Below are 12,691 nucleotides of genomic sequence, written 5' to 3'. Positions count from 1 at the left end.
AATTTTCTTGTGAAGTCCTCATATTGCAACAATTTTTTTTCAGATGATTCTTTCGATGTTACGCGCGACTTTAATTATGGTCCGCAGGTTTATTCGCAAATGTGAGTCACGGCACCGTGGCATTTTACTTTATATTTGAACAAGAACGAGAGGTGCAGTGCGCACGCACAAGGAAACAAATGACGGGAGGGGAAAGAAAGGAGAAGGAGTGTATGTATATGCAGCGCGAAATTAATCAGGTGCAATCATACCAGCACTAATGAACCGGATCCCATCAGAACTCCGTAGTCAAGTGTGCTTCGGCGAGAGTAGTACTCGGATGGGTGACCTCCTGGGAAGTCCTCGTTTTGCACCCATTTTTTTCGGATGGGTCGTTCGACGTTACGCGCGAATGGAATTATGAACCGCTGGTTCATTCGCAAAAGTGAGTCACGGTGCCGGGGCATTTTGCTTGATTTTAGAACGAGAAGGAGAGATGCAGAGTGCACGCACAAGGAAACAAATGAGGGGAGGTGGGATGGAAGGCGAAAGAGTGTATGTATTTGCAGCGCAGAATGAAACATGAGTGATCATACCAGTACTAATGCAACGGATTCTATCAGAACTCCACAAGTTAAGGGTGCTTGGGCGAGAGTAGTACTAGGATGGGTGACCTCCTGCGAAGTCCTTATATTTCACCCGTTTTCTTGGGAAGTCCTCATGTTGCACCCATTTTTTTGCAGATGATTCTTTCGACGTTACACACGACTTGAATTATGATCCGCAGGTTTATTCGCAAATGTGAGTCACGGCGCCGAGGCATTTTACTTCATATTAGAACGAGAACGGGAGGTGTAGTGCGCACGCACAAGGAAATAAATGACGGAAGGGGGAAGAAAGGGGAAAGAGTGTATGTATTTGCAGCGCGAAATTACACAGGTGCGATCATACCAGCACTATTGCTCCGGATCCCATCACAACTCCGCGGTTAAGTGTGTTTGGGCGAGAGTAGTACTCGGATGGGTGACCTCCTGGGAAGTTCTCGTGTCGCACCAATTTATTTTCAGACGGGTCGTTCGACGTTACGCGCGACTAGAACTATAGTCGACTGGTCTATACGCTAATGTGAATCAAGAAGCAGGGGCATTTTAATAGATATTAGAACAAGAAAGAGAGGTGCAGTGTGAACGCGCAAGGAAACAAATGATGGGAGGGGGGAGGGAAGGAGAAGGAGTGTATGTATTTTTAGCACGAAATGAAACAGGTGCAATCATACCAGCACAAATGCACCGGATCCCATCAGAACTCCGCAGTTAAGTGTGGTTTGGCGAGAGTAGTACAAGGATGGGTTACCTCCTCGGAAGTTCTCGTCTTGCACCCATTTTTTTTTTCAGATTGATCTTTCGACGTTACGCGTGACTGGAACTATGATCCACTGATTTATACGCAAATGTGAGTCAAGACACAGGGGCATTTTAATTGATATTAGAACGAGAAGAAGAGGTGAAGTGTGAACGCATCAGGGAACAAATGACGGGAGGGGGAAAAAATGAGAAGGATTGTATGTATTTGCAGCACGAAATGAAACAGGTGTGATCATACCAGCACTTATGCACCGGATCCCATTAGAACTCTGCAGTTAAGTGTGCTTGGTCGAGAGTAGTACTCGGATTGGTGACCTCCGTGGAAGTCCTCGTGTTGCACCCATTTTTTTCGGATTGGTCGTTCGACATTACGCGCGAATGGAATTATGAACCGCTGGTTCATTCGCAAAGGTGAGTCACAGTGCCGGGGCATTTTGCTTGATATTAGAACGAAAAGGAGAGATGCAGAGTGCACGCACAAGGAAACAAATGAGGGGAGGGGGGTGGAAGGAGAAAGAGTGTATGTATTTGTAGCGTAGAATGAAACATGAGCGATCATACCAGCACTAATGCAACGTATTCTATCAGAACTCCGCAAGTTAAGGGTACTTGGGCGAGAGTAGTACTAGGATGGGTGACCTCCTGCGATGTCCTAATATTTCACCCATTTTTTTGGGAAGTCCTCGTGTTGCACCCATTTTTTTGCAGATGATTCATTCGACGTTACGCGCGACTTGAATTATGGTCCCTAGGTTTATTTGCAAATGTGAGTCCCGGCGCCGTGGCATTTTACTTGATATTTGAATGAGAACGGGAGGTACAGTGCCCTCGCACAAGGAAACAAATGACGGGAGGGGGAAAAAAGGAGAAGGAGTGTATGTATTTGCAGCGCGAAATTAAACAGGTGCGATCATACCAGCACTAATGCACCGGATCCCATCAGAACTCTGCAGTTAAGTTTGATTGGGCGAGAGTAGTACTCGGATGGGTGACCTCCTGGGAAGTCCTCGTGTTGCACCAATTTTTTTTCTGATGGGTCGTTCGACGTTATTCACGAATGGAATTATGAACCGCTGGTTCATTCGCAAAGGTGAGTCACGGTGCCTGGGTATTTTACTTAATATTAGAACGAGAAGGAGAGATGCAGAGTACACGCACAAGGAAACAAATGACGGGAGGGGGGATGGAAGGAGAAAGAGTGTATGTATTTGCAACGCAGAATGAAGCATGAGCGATCATACAAGAACTAATACAACGGATTATATCAGAACTCTGCAAGTTAAGGGTGCTTGGGCGAGAGTAGTACTTGGATGGGTGACCTCCTGCAAAGTCCTTATATTTCACCAATTTTCTTGGGTAGTACTCGTGTTGCACCCATTTTTTTGCAGATAATTCTTTTGACGTTACGCGCGACTTGAATTATGGTCCGCAGTTTTATTCGCAAATGTGAGTCACGGCGCAGTGGTATTTTACTTAATATTTGAACGAGAACATGAGGTGTAGTGCGCACGCACAAGGAAATAAATGACAGGAGGGGGAAGAAAGGAGAATGAGTGAATATATTTACAGCGAAAAATTAATCAGGTTCGATCATACCAGCACTAATGCACCGGATCCCATCAGAACTCCGCAGTTAAGTGTGCTTTGGCGAGAGTAGTACTCGGATGGGTGACCTCCTAGGAAGTCCTCGTGTTGCTCTCATTTTTTTCGGATGGGTCATTCGACGTTACGCGCGAATGGAATTATGAACTGTTGGTTCATTCGCAAAGGTGAGTCACGGTGCCAGGGCATTTTACTTGTTATTAGAACGAGAAGGAGAGATGCAGAGTGCACGCACAAGGAAACAAATGACGGGAGGGGGGATGGAAGGAGAAAGAGTGTATGTATTTGCAGCGCAGAATGGAACATGAGCGATCATACTAGCACTAATGCAACGGATTCTATCAGAACTCCGCAAGTTAAGGGTACTTGGGCGAGAGTAGTACTAAGATGGGTCATTTCCTTCGAAGTCCTTATATTTCACCCATTTTCGTGAGAAGTCCTCGTGTTGCACCCATTTTTTTGCAGATGATTCTTTCGAAGTTACGCGCGACTTGAATTATGGTTGGCAAGTTTATTCGCAAATGTGTGTGACGGTGCCGTTGCATTTTACTTAATATTAGAACGAGAACGGGAGGTGCAGCGCGCATACACACGGAAACAAATGACGGGAGGGGGAAGATAGGAGAAGGAGTGTATGTATTTGCAGCGCGAAATTAAACAGGTGCGATCATACCACCACTAATGCACCGGATCCCATCTGAACTCCGCAGTTAAGTGTGCTTTGGCGAGAGTAGTACTCGGATGGGTGACCTCTTGAGAAGTCCTCGTGTCGCACCAATTTTTTTTCAGACGGGTCGTTCGACGTTAAGCGCGACTGGAACTTTGGTCCGCTGGTTTAAACGCAAATGTGATCAAGAAGCAGGTGCATTTTAATCGATATTATAACGAGAAGGAGATGTGCAATGTGAACGCACAAGGAAACAAATGATGGGAGGGGGGAGGGTAGGAGAAAGAGTGTATGTATTTAAAATACAAAATGAAACAGGTGCGATTATACCAGCACAAAGGCACCGGATTCCAACAGAACTCCGCAGTTAAGTGTACTTTGGCGAAAGTAGTACGAGGATGGGTGACCTCCAGGGAAGTTCTCGTGTTGCACTCATTTTTTTTTTCAGATGGGTCGTTCGACGTTACGCGTGAATATAATTATGGTCCGCTGGTTTATACGCAAATGTGAGTCAAGACGCAGGGGCATTTTAATTGATATTATAACGAGAAGGAGAGGTGAAGTGTGAACGCAGTAGGAAACAAACAACGGGAGGGGGAAGAAAGGAGAAGGAGTATATGCATTTGCAGCGCGAAATGAAATAGGTGCGATCATACCAGCACTAATGCACCGGATCCCATCAGAACTACGAAGTGAAGTGTGCTTGGGCGAGAGTAGTACTCAGATGGGTGACCTCCTGAGAAGTCCTCGTGTTGTAACCATTTTTTTCGGATGGGTCGTTTGACGTTACGCGCGAATAGAATAATGATCCGCTGGTTCATTCGTAAATATGAGTCACGGTGCCGGGGCAATTTTCTTGATATTAGAACGAGAAAGAGAGATGTAGAGTTCACGCTCAAGGAAACAAATGACGGGAGGGGGATAGAAGGAGAAAGAGTGTATGTATTTGCAGCGCATAATAAAACATGAGTGATCATACCAGCACTAATGCAACGGATTCTATCAGAACTCCGCAAGTTAAGGGTGCTTGGGCGAGAGTAGTACTAAGATGGGTGACCTCCTGCGAAGTCCTTATATTTAACTCATTTTCTTGGGAAGTCCTCGTGTTGCACCCATTTTTTTGCAGATGATTCTTTCGACGTTACGCCCGACTTGAGTTATGGTCCTCAGGTTTATTCGCAAATGTGAGTCACAGCGCCATTGCATTTTGCTTGATATTTGAACAAGAACGGGAGGTGCAGTGCACACGCACAAGGAAACAATTGACGGGGGAGGGGGGGAAGATAAGAGAAAGAGTGTATGTATTTGCAGTGCGAAATTAAACAGGTGCGATCATACCAGCGCTAATGCACTGGATCCCATCAGAACTCCGCAGTTAACTGTGCTTGGGCGAGAGTAGTACTCGGATGGGTGACCTCTTGGGAAGTCGACGTGTCGCACTAATTTTTTTCCAGACATGTCGCACTAATTTTTTTCCAGACGGGTCGTTCGATGTTACGCGCGACTAAAACTATGATATGCTGGTTTATACGCAAATGTGAGTCAAGAAGCATGGGCATTTTAATCATTACTAGAACGAGAAGGAGAGGTGCAGTGTGAACGAACAAGGAAACAAATGATGAGAGGGGAGAGGAAAGGAGAAGGAGTGTATGTATTTTCAGCACGAAATGAAACAGGTGCGATCACACCAGCACAAATGCATTAGATCCCATCAGAACTCCGCAGTTAATTGTGCTTTTACGAAAGTAGTACAAGGATAGGTTACCTCCTGGGAAGTTCTCGTGTTGCACCCATTATTTTTTTCAGATGGGTCATTCGAAGTTACGCGCGACTGGAACTATAGTCCGCTGGTTTATACACAAATGTGAGTCAAGACGCAGGGGCATTTTAATTGATATTAGAACGAGAAGTAGAGGTGAAGTGTGAACGCACTAGGAAACAAATGACGGGAGGGGGAAGAAAGGAGAAGGAGTGTATGTATTTGGAGCACGATATGAAACATGTGTGATCATACCAGCACTAATGCACCAGATCCCATCAGAACACAGTAGATAAGAGTGTTCCGGCGAGAATAGTTCTCAGATGGATGACCTCCTGAGAAGTCCTCGTGTTGCACCCATTTTTTTTCGAATGGGTCGTTCGACGTTACGCGCGAATGGAATTATGAACCGCAAGTTCATTCGTAAAGGTGAGTCACGGTGCCGGGGCATTTTACTTGATATTAAAACGAGAATGAGAGATGCAGAGTACACGCACAAGGAAACAAATGACGGGAGAGGGATGGAAGGAGAAAGAGTGTATGTATTTGCAGCGCAGAATGAAACATGAGCGATCATACTAGCACTAATGCAACGGATTCTATCAGAACTCCGCAGTTAAGGGTGCTTGGGCAAGAGTAGTACTAAGATTGGTGACCTCCTGCGAAGTCCTTATATTTCACCCATTTTCTTGGGAAGTCCTCGTGTTGCACCCATTTTTTTGCAGATGATTCTTTCGACATTACGCGCGACTTGAATTATGGTCTGCAGGTTTATTCACAAATGTGAGTCACGGCGCCGTGGCATTTTACTTGATATTAGAACGAGAACGGGAGGTTCAGTGCGCACGCACAAGGAAACAAATGACGAGAGGGGGAAGATAGGAGAAGGAGTGTATGTATTTGCAGGGCAAAATTAAACAGGTGTGATCATAACAGCACTAATGAACCAGATCCCATTAGAACGCCGCATTTAAGTGTGCTTGGGCGAGAGTAGTACTCGGATGGGTGACCTTCTGGGAAGTCCTCGTGTAGCACCTATTTTTTTTCAGACGGGTCATTCGACGTTACGCGCGACTGGAACTATGGTCCACTGGTTTAGACGCAAATGTGAGTCAAGAAGCAGAGGCATTTTAATCGATATTAGAATGAGAATGAGAGGTGCAGTGTGAACGCACAAGGAAACAAATGACTGGATGGGGGAGGGAAGGAGAAGGAGTGTATGTATTTTCAGCGTAGAATGAAACAGGTGCGATCATACCAGCACAAATGCACCAGATCCCATCAGAACTCCGTAGTTAAGTGTGCTTTGGCGAAAGTAGTACAACGATGGGTTACCTCCAGGGAAGTTCTCGTGCTGCACCCATTTTTCTTTTCAGATGGGCCGTTCGATGTTACGCGCGACAGGAACTATGGTCCGTTAGTTTATACGCAAATGTGAGTCAAGACGCAGGAGTATTTTAATTAATATTAGAATGAAAAGGAGAAGTGAAGTGTGAACGCACCAGGAAACAAATGACGGGAGGGGGAAAAAAGGAGAAGGAGTGTATATATTTACAGCGGAAAATGAAACAGGTGCGATCATACCAGCACTAATGCACCGGATCTGAACTCCGCAGTTAAGTGTGCTTGGGCGAGAGTAGTACTCGGATGGGAGACCTCCTAGGAAGTCCTCGTGTTGCACCCATTTTTTTCGGATGGGTTGTTCGACGTTACGCGCGAATGAAATTATGAACCACTAGTTCATTCGCAAAGGTGAGTCACGGTGCTGGGGCATTTTACTTGATATTCGAACGAGAAGGAGAGATGAAGAGTGCACGCACAAGGAAACAAATGACGGGAGGGGGGATGAAAGGTGAAAGAGTGTATGTATTTGCACCGCAGAGTGAAACATGAGCGATCATACCAGTACTAATGCAACGGATTCTATGAGAACTCCGCGGTTAAAGGTGCTTGGGCGAGAGTAGTACTAGGATGGGTGACCTCCTGCGAAGTCTTTATATTTCACACATTTTCTTGGGAAGTCCTCGTGTTACACCCATTTTTTTGCATATGATTCTTTCGACGTTACGCGCGACTTAAATTATGGTCTGCAGATTTATTCGCAAATGTGAGTCACGGCACCGTGGCATTTTAGTTGATATTAGAACGAGAACGGGAGGTACAGTGCACACGCACAAGGAAACAAATGATGGGAGGGGGAAGAAGGATAATGATTGTATGTATTTGCAGTGCGAAATTAAATAGGTGCGATCATACCAGCACTAATACACCGGATCCCATCAGTACTCCGCACTTAAGTGTGCTTTGGCGAAAGTAGTACAAGGATGGGTTACCTCCTGGGAAGTTCTCGTGATGCACCCATTTTTTTCTGAGATGGGTCATTCGACGTTACACCCGACTGGAACTATGGTCCGCTGGTTTATACACAAATGTGAGTCAAGACGCATCGGCAGTTTACTTGATATTTGAACGAGAACAAGAGGTGTAGTGCGCACGCACAAGGAAACAAATGACGGGAGGGGGAAGAAAGGAGAAGGAGCGCATGTATTTGCAGCGCAAAATTAACCAGGTGAGATAATACCAGCACTAAAGCACCGGATCCCATCAGAACTCCGCAGTTAAGTGTGCTTGGGCGAGAGTAGTACTCGGATGGGTGACCTCTTGGGAAGTCCTCGTGTTGCACCCATTTTTTTTCGGATGGGTCGTTTGACATTACGCGCGAAAGGAATTATGAACCATTGGTTCATTCGCAAAGGTGAGTCACGGTACCGTGGCATTTTACTCGATATTAGAACGAGAACGGGAGGTGCAAAACGCACGCACAAGGAAACAAATGACAGGAGGGGGAAGAAATGAGAAGGAGTGTATGTATTTGCAGCGCGAAATTAAATAGGTGCGATCATACCAGCACTAATGCACCGGATCCCATTAGAACTCCGCAGTTAAAGGTGCTTGGTCGAGAGTAGTACTCGGATGGGTGACCTCCTGGGAAGTCGTTGGTTGCACCCATTTTTTTTCGAATGGGTCGTTCGACGTTACGCGCGAATGGAATTATGAACCGCTGGTTCATTCGCAAAGGTGAGTCACAGTTCCGGGGCATTTTACTTGATATTAGAACGAGAAGGAGAGATGCAGAGTGCACGCACAAGGAAACAAAAGACGGGAGGGGGGATCGAAGGAGGAAGAGTGTATGTATTTGTAGCGCAGAATGAAGCATGAGCGATCACACCACCACTAATGCAACAGATTCTTTCAGAACTCCGCAAGTTAAGGGTGCTTGGCCGATAGTAGTACTAGGAAGGGTGACCTCCTGCGAAGTTCTTATATTTCACCCATTTTCTTGGGAAGTTCACGTGTTACACCTATTTTTTTGCAGATGATTCTTTCGACATTACGCACGACTTGAATTATGGTCCGCAGGTTTATTCGCAAATGTGAGTCACGGCGCCGTGGCATTTTACTTGATATTTGAACGAGAACGGGAGGTGCAGTGCGAACGCACAAGGAAACAAATGACGGAAGGTGGAAGAAAGGAGAAGGAGTGTATTTATTTACAGCGCAAAATTAAACAGGTGCGATCATACCAGCACTAATGCACCGGATCCCATCAGAACTCCGCGGTTAAGTGTGCTTGGGCGAGACTAGTTCTCAGATGGGTGATCTCTTGGGAAGTCCTCGTGTTGCACCAATTTTTTTTCAGACAGGTCGTTCGTTGTTACGCGCGACTGGAACTATGGTCCGCTGGTTTATATGCAAATGTGAGTCAAGAAGCAGGAGCATTTTAATCGATATTAGAACGAGAAGGAGAGGTGCAATGTCAACGCACAGGGAAACAAATGATTGGGGGGGGAGAAGGAGTAGGAGTGTATGTATTTTCAGCACGAAATGAAACACGTGCGATCATACCAACACAAATGCACCGGATCCCATCAGAACTCCGCAGTTAAGTGTGCTTTGGCGAAAATAGTATAAGGATGGGTTACCTCCTGGGAAGTTCTCGTGTTGCACCCTTTTTTTTTAGTTGGGTTCTTCGACGTTACGCGCAACTGGAACTATGGTCCACTGGTTTATAGCAAATATGAGTAAAGACACATAGGCATTTTAATTGATATTAGAACGAGAAGGAGAGGTGAAGTGTGAACGCACCAGGAAACAAATGGCAGGAGGGGGAAGAAAGGAGAAGGAGTGTATATATTTGCAGCGTGAAATAAAACAGGTACGATCATACCAACACTAATGCACCAGATCCCATTAGAACTCCCCAATTAAGTGGGCTTGGCCGAGAGTAGTACTCGGATGGGTGACCTCTTGGGAAATCCTCGTGTTGCACCCATTTTTTTTTCAGATGGGTCGTTCGACGTTAAGCACAGATAGAATTATGAACCGCTGGTTCATTCGTAAAGGTTAGTCACGGTGCTGGGCTATTTTACTTGATATTAGAACGAGAAGGAGAGATGCAGAGTTCACGCACAAGGAAACAAATGAGGGGAGGGGGGATAGAAGGAGAAAGAGTGTATCTATTTGCAGCGCAGAAATAAACATGAGAGATCATACCAGAACTAATGCAACGATTTCTACCAGAACTCCCCAAGTTAAGGGTGCTTGGGCAAGAGTAGTACTTGGATGGGTGACCTCCTGCGAAGTCCTTATATTTCTCCCATTTTCTTGGGAAGTTCTCGTGTTGCACCCATTTATTTTTTCAGGTGGTTCGTTCGACGTTACACGCGACTGGAACTATAGTCCGCTTGATTATACGCAAATGTGAGTCACGGCGGCGTTGCATTTTACTTGATATTTGAACAAGAACTGGCGGAGCAGTGCGCACGCACAAGGAAACAAATGACAGGAGGGGGAAGAAAGGAGAAGGAGTGTATGTATTTGCAGCACAAAATTAAACAGGTGCGATCATACCAGCACTAATGCTCCGGATCCCATCAGAACTCCGCAGTTAAGTGTGTTTGGGCGAGAGTAGTACTCGGATGGGTGACCTCCTGGGAAGTCCTCGTGTTGCACCAATTTTTTTTCGGATGGGTCGTTCGACATTACGCGCGAATGGAATTATGAACCGCTGGTTCATTCGTAAAGGTTAGTCACGGTGCTAATGCATTTTACTTAATATTAGAACGAGAAGGAGAGATGCAGAGTGCACGCACAAGGAAATAAATGACGGGAGGGGGGATGGAAGGAGAAAGAATGTATGTATTTGCAGCGCAGAATGAAACATGAGCGATCATACCAGCACTAATGCAACGGATTCGATCAGAACTCCGCAGTTAAGGGTGCTTGGGCGAGAGTAGACTAGGTTGGGTGACTTCCTGCGAAGTCCTTATATTTCACCCATTTTTTTACAGATGATTCTTTCGACATTACGCGCAACTTGAATTATGGTCTGCAGGTTTATTTACAATTGTGAGTCACGGCGCCGTGGCATTTTACTTGATATTAGAAAGAGAACGGGAGGTGCAGTGCGTACGTACAAGGAAACAAAAGACGGGAAGGGGAAGAATGGAGAAGGAGTGTATGTATCTACAACACAAAATTAAACAAGTGCTATCATACCAGCACTATTGCACCTGATCCCATCAAAACTCCGCAGTTAAGTGTGCTTTGGCGAGAGTAGTACTCGTATGGGTGCCCTCATGGGAAGTCTTCTTGTCGCACCAATTTTTTTTCAGATGGGTCATTCGATGTTACGCGCGAATGAAATTATGAACCGATGGCTAGTTCGCAAAGTGAGTCACGGTGCCGGGGCATTTTACTTCATATTAGAACGAGAAGGAGAGATGCTGAGTGCACGTAAAAGGAAACAAATGACGGGAGGGGGGATGGAAGGAGAAAGAGTGCATGTATTTGAAGTGCAGAATGAAACATGAACGATCATACCAGCACTAATGCAACGGATTCTATCAGAACTCCGCAAGTTATGGGTTCTTGCACAAATATTTTTGCAGATGATTCTTTCGACGTTACGCACGACTTGAATTATGGTCCGCAGGTTTATTCGCAAATGTGAGTCACGGCGCCGTGGTTTTTTACTTGATATTTGAACGAGAACGGGAGGTGCAGTGCGCACGCACAAGGAAACAAATGATGGGATGGGAAAGAAATTAGAAGGAGTGTATGTATTTGCATCGTGAAATTAAACAGGTGCGATCATACCAGCACTAATGCACCGGATCCCATCAGAACTCTGCAGTTAAGTGTGCTTTGGCGAAAGTAGTAAAAGGATGGGTTACCTCCTGGGAAGTTCTCGTGTTGCACCCATTCTTTTTTTCAAATGGGTCGTTCGACGTTACGCACGACTGAAACTATGGTCTGCGGGTTTATACGCAAATGTGAGTCAAGACGTAGGCGCATTTTAATTGATATTAGAACGAGAAGGAGAGGTGAAGAGTGAAGGCACCTATAAACAATTGACGGGAGGGGGAAGAAAGGAGAAAGAGTGCATGTATTTGCAGCACGAAATGAAACAGGTGTGATCATACTTGCACTAATGCACCGGATCCCAACAGAACTCCGCAATTAAGTGTGCTTTGACGAGAGTAGTACTCGGATGGGTGACCTCCTGGGAAGTCCTCGTGTTGCACCCATTTTTTTTTGGATGAGTCGTTCGACGTTACGCTCGAATGAAATTATGAACCGCTGGTTCATTCGTAAATGTGAGTCACGGTGTCGGCGCATTTTACTTGATATTTGAATGAGAAAGAGAGATGTAGAGTGGACGCACAAGAAAATAAATGACGAGAGGGGGGATGGAAGGAGAAAGAATGTATGTATTTGCAGCGCAGAATGAAACATGAGCGATCATACCAGCACTAATGCAACGTATTCTCTCAGAATTCTGCAAGTTAAGGGTGCTTGGGCGAGAGTAGTAGTAGGATGGGTGACCTCCTGCAAAGTTCTTATATTTTCACCCATTTTTTTTGCAGATAATTCTTTCGACGTTACGCGCGACGTGAATAATGGTCCGCAAATTTATTCGCAAATGTGAGTAACAGCGCCGTGGCATTTTACTTGATATTTGAACAAGAACGGGAGGTGCAGTGCGCATGCACAAGGAAACAAATGATGGGAGGGGGGTGATAGGAAAAGGAGTGTATGTATTTGCAACGCAAAATTAAACAGGTGCGATAATACCAGCACTAATGCACCGGATCCCATCAGAACTCCGCCGTTAAGTGTGCTTGGGCGAGAGTAGTACTCGGATGGGTGACCTCCTGGGATGTCTTCGTGTCGCACCAATTTTTTTTCAGACGGGTCGTTCGACGTTACACTCGACTGGAACTATGGTCCGCTGGTTTATACGCAAATGTGAGTCAA

At 45.6% G+C, this 12,691-nt stretch overlaps 1 non-coding gene and 21 pseudogenes across 1 annotated transcript; all 22 read left to right on the top strand.

The window, feature by feature from the left end:
* The first annotated feature begins 237 nt into the window (after positions 1-237).
* On the top strand, positions 238-356 carry LOC148256070 (5S ribosomal RNA; annotated as a pseudogene).
* Positions 357-916: 560 nt separating this feature from the next.
* LOC148256069 (5S ribosomal RNA) lies at positions 917-1,035 on the top strand (annotated as a pseudogene).
* A 206-nt stretch (positions 1,036-1,241) lies between these two features.
* On the top strand, positions 1,242-1,360 carry LOC148256068 (5S ribosomal RNA; annotated as a pseudogene).
* A 207-nt stretch (positions 1,361-1,567) lies between these two features.
* Positions 1,568-1,686, top strand: LOC148256067 (5S ribosomal RNA; annotated as a pseudogene).
* A 559-nt stretch (positions 1,687-2,245) lies between these two features.
* On the top strand, positions 2,246-2,364 carry LOC148256066 (5S ribosomal RNA; annotated as a pseudogene).
* Positions 2,365-2,925: 561 nt separating this feature from the next.
* On the top strand, positions 2,926-3,044 carry LOC148256065 (5S ribosomal RNA; annotated as a pseudogene).
* A 560-nt stretch (positions 3,045-3,604) lies between these two features.
* LOC148256064 (5S ribosomal RNA) lies at positions 3,605-3,723 on the top strand (annotated as a pseudogene).
* Positions 3,724-3,928: 205 nt separating this feature from the next.
* Positions 3,929-4,047, top strand: LOC148256063 (5S ribosomal RNA; annotated as a pseudogene).
* A 207-nt stretch (positions 4,048-4,254) lies between these two features.
* On the top strand, positions 4,255-4,373 carry LOC148256062 (5S ribosomal RNA; annotated as a pseudogene).
* Positions 4,374-4,936: 563 nt separating this feature from the next.
* LOC148256061 (5S ribosomal RNA) lies at positions 4,937-5,055 on the top strand (annotated as a pseudogene).
* A 1,235-nt stretch (positions 5,056-6,290) lies between these two features.
* Positions 6,291-6,409, top strand: LOC148256060 (5S ribosomal RNA; annotated as a pseudogene).
* Positions 6,410-6,615: 206 nt separating this feature from the next.
* Positions 6,616-6,734, top strand: LOC148256059 (5S ribosomal RNA; annotated as a pseudogene).
* A 207-nt stretch (positions 6,735-6,941) lies between these two features.
* Positions 6,942-7,055, top strand: LOC148256058 (5S ribosomal RNA; annotated as a pseudogene).
* Positions 7,056-7,613: 558 nt separating this feature from the next.
* LOC148256057 (5S ribosomal RNA) lies at positions 7,614-7,732 on the top strand (annotated as a pseudogene).
* A 206-nt stretch (positions 7,733-7,938) lies between these two features.
* LOC148256056 (5S ribosomal RNA) lies at positions 7,939-8,057 on the top strand (annotated as a pseudogene).
* Positions 8,058-8,262: 205 nt separating this feature from the next.
* LOC148256055 (5S ribosomal RNA) lies at positions 8,263-8,380 on the top strand (annotated as a pseudogene).
* A 561-nt stretch (positions 8,381-8,941) lies between these two features.
* LOC148256054 (5S ribosomal RNA) lies at positions 8,942-9,060 on the top strand (annotated as a pseudogene).
* A 203-nt stretch (positions 9,061-9,263) lies between these two features.
* On the top strand, positions 9,264-9,382 carry LOC148256053 (5S ribosomal RNA; annotated as a pseudogene).
* An 886-nt stretch (positions 9,383-10,268) lies between these two features.
* On the top strand, positions 10,269-10,387 carry LOC148256052 (5S ribosomal RNA). The gene has a single exon (XR_015820126.1). It is a non-coding gene; the product is annotated as a 5S ribosomal RNA (ribosomal RNA).
* Positions 10,388-11,516: 1,129 nt separating this feature from the next.
* Positions 11,517-11,635, top strand: LOC148256051 (5S ribosomal RNA; annotated as a pseudogene).
* A 207-nt stretch (positions 11,636-11,842) lies between these two features.
* Positions 11,843-11,961, top strand: LOC148256050 (5S ribosomal RNA; annotated as a pseudogene).
* Positions 11,962-12,494: 533 nt separating this feature from the next.
* On the top strand, positions 12,495-12,613 carry LOC148256049 (5S ribosomal RNA; annotated as a pseudogene).
* The last annotated feature ends 78 nt before the right edge of the window (positions 12,614-12,691 follow it).

The sequence above is a fragment of the Carica papaya genome, chromosome 5 (assembly GCF_054855325.1).
Source record: "Carica papaya isolate Zhongbai chromosome 5, ASM5485532v1, whole genome shotgun sequence".
Taxonomy (NCBI): domain Eukaryota; kingdom Viridiplantae; phylum Streptophyta; class Magnoliopsida; order Brassicales; family Caricaceae; genus Carica; species Carica papaya.
This window is presented reverse-complemented; position numbering and strand designations above follow the sequence as displayed.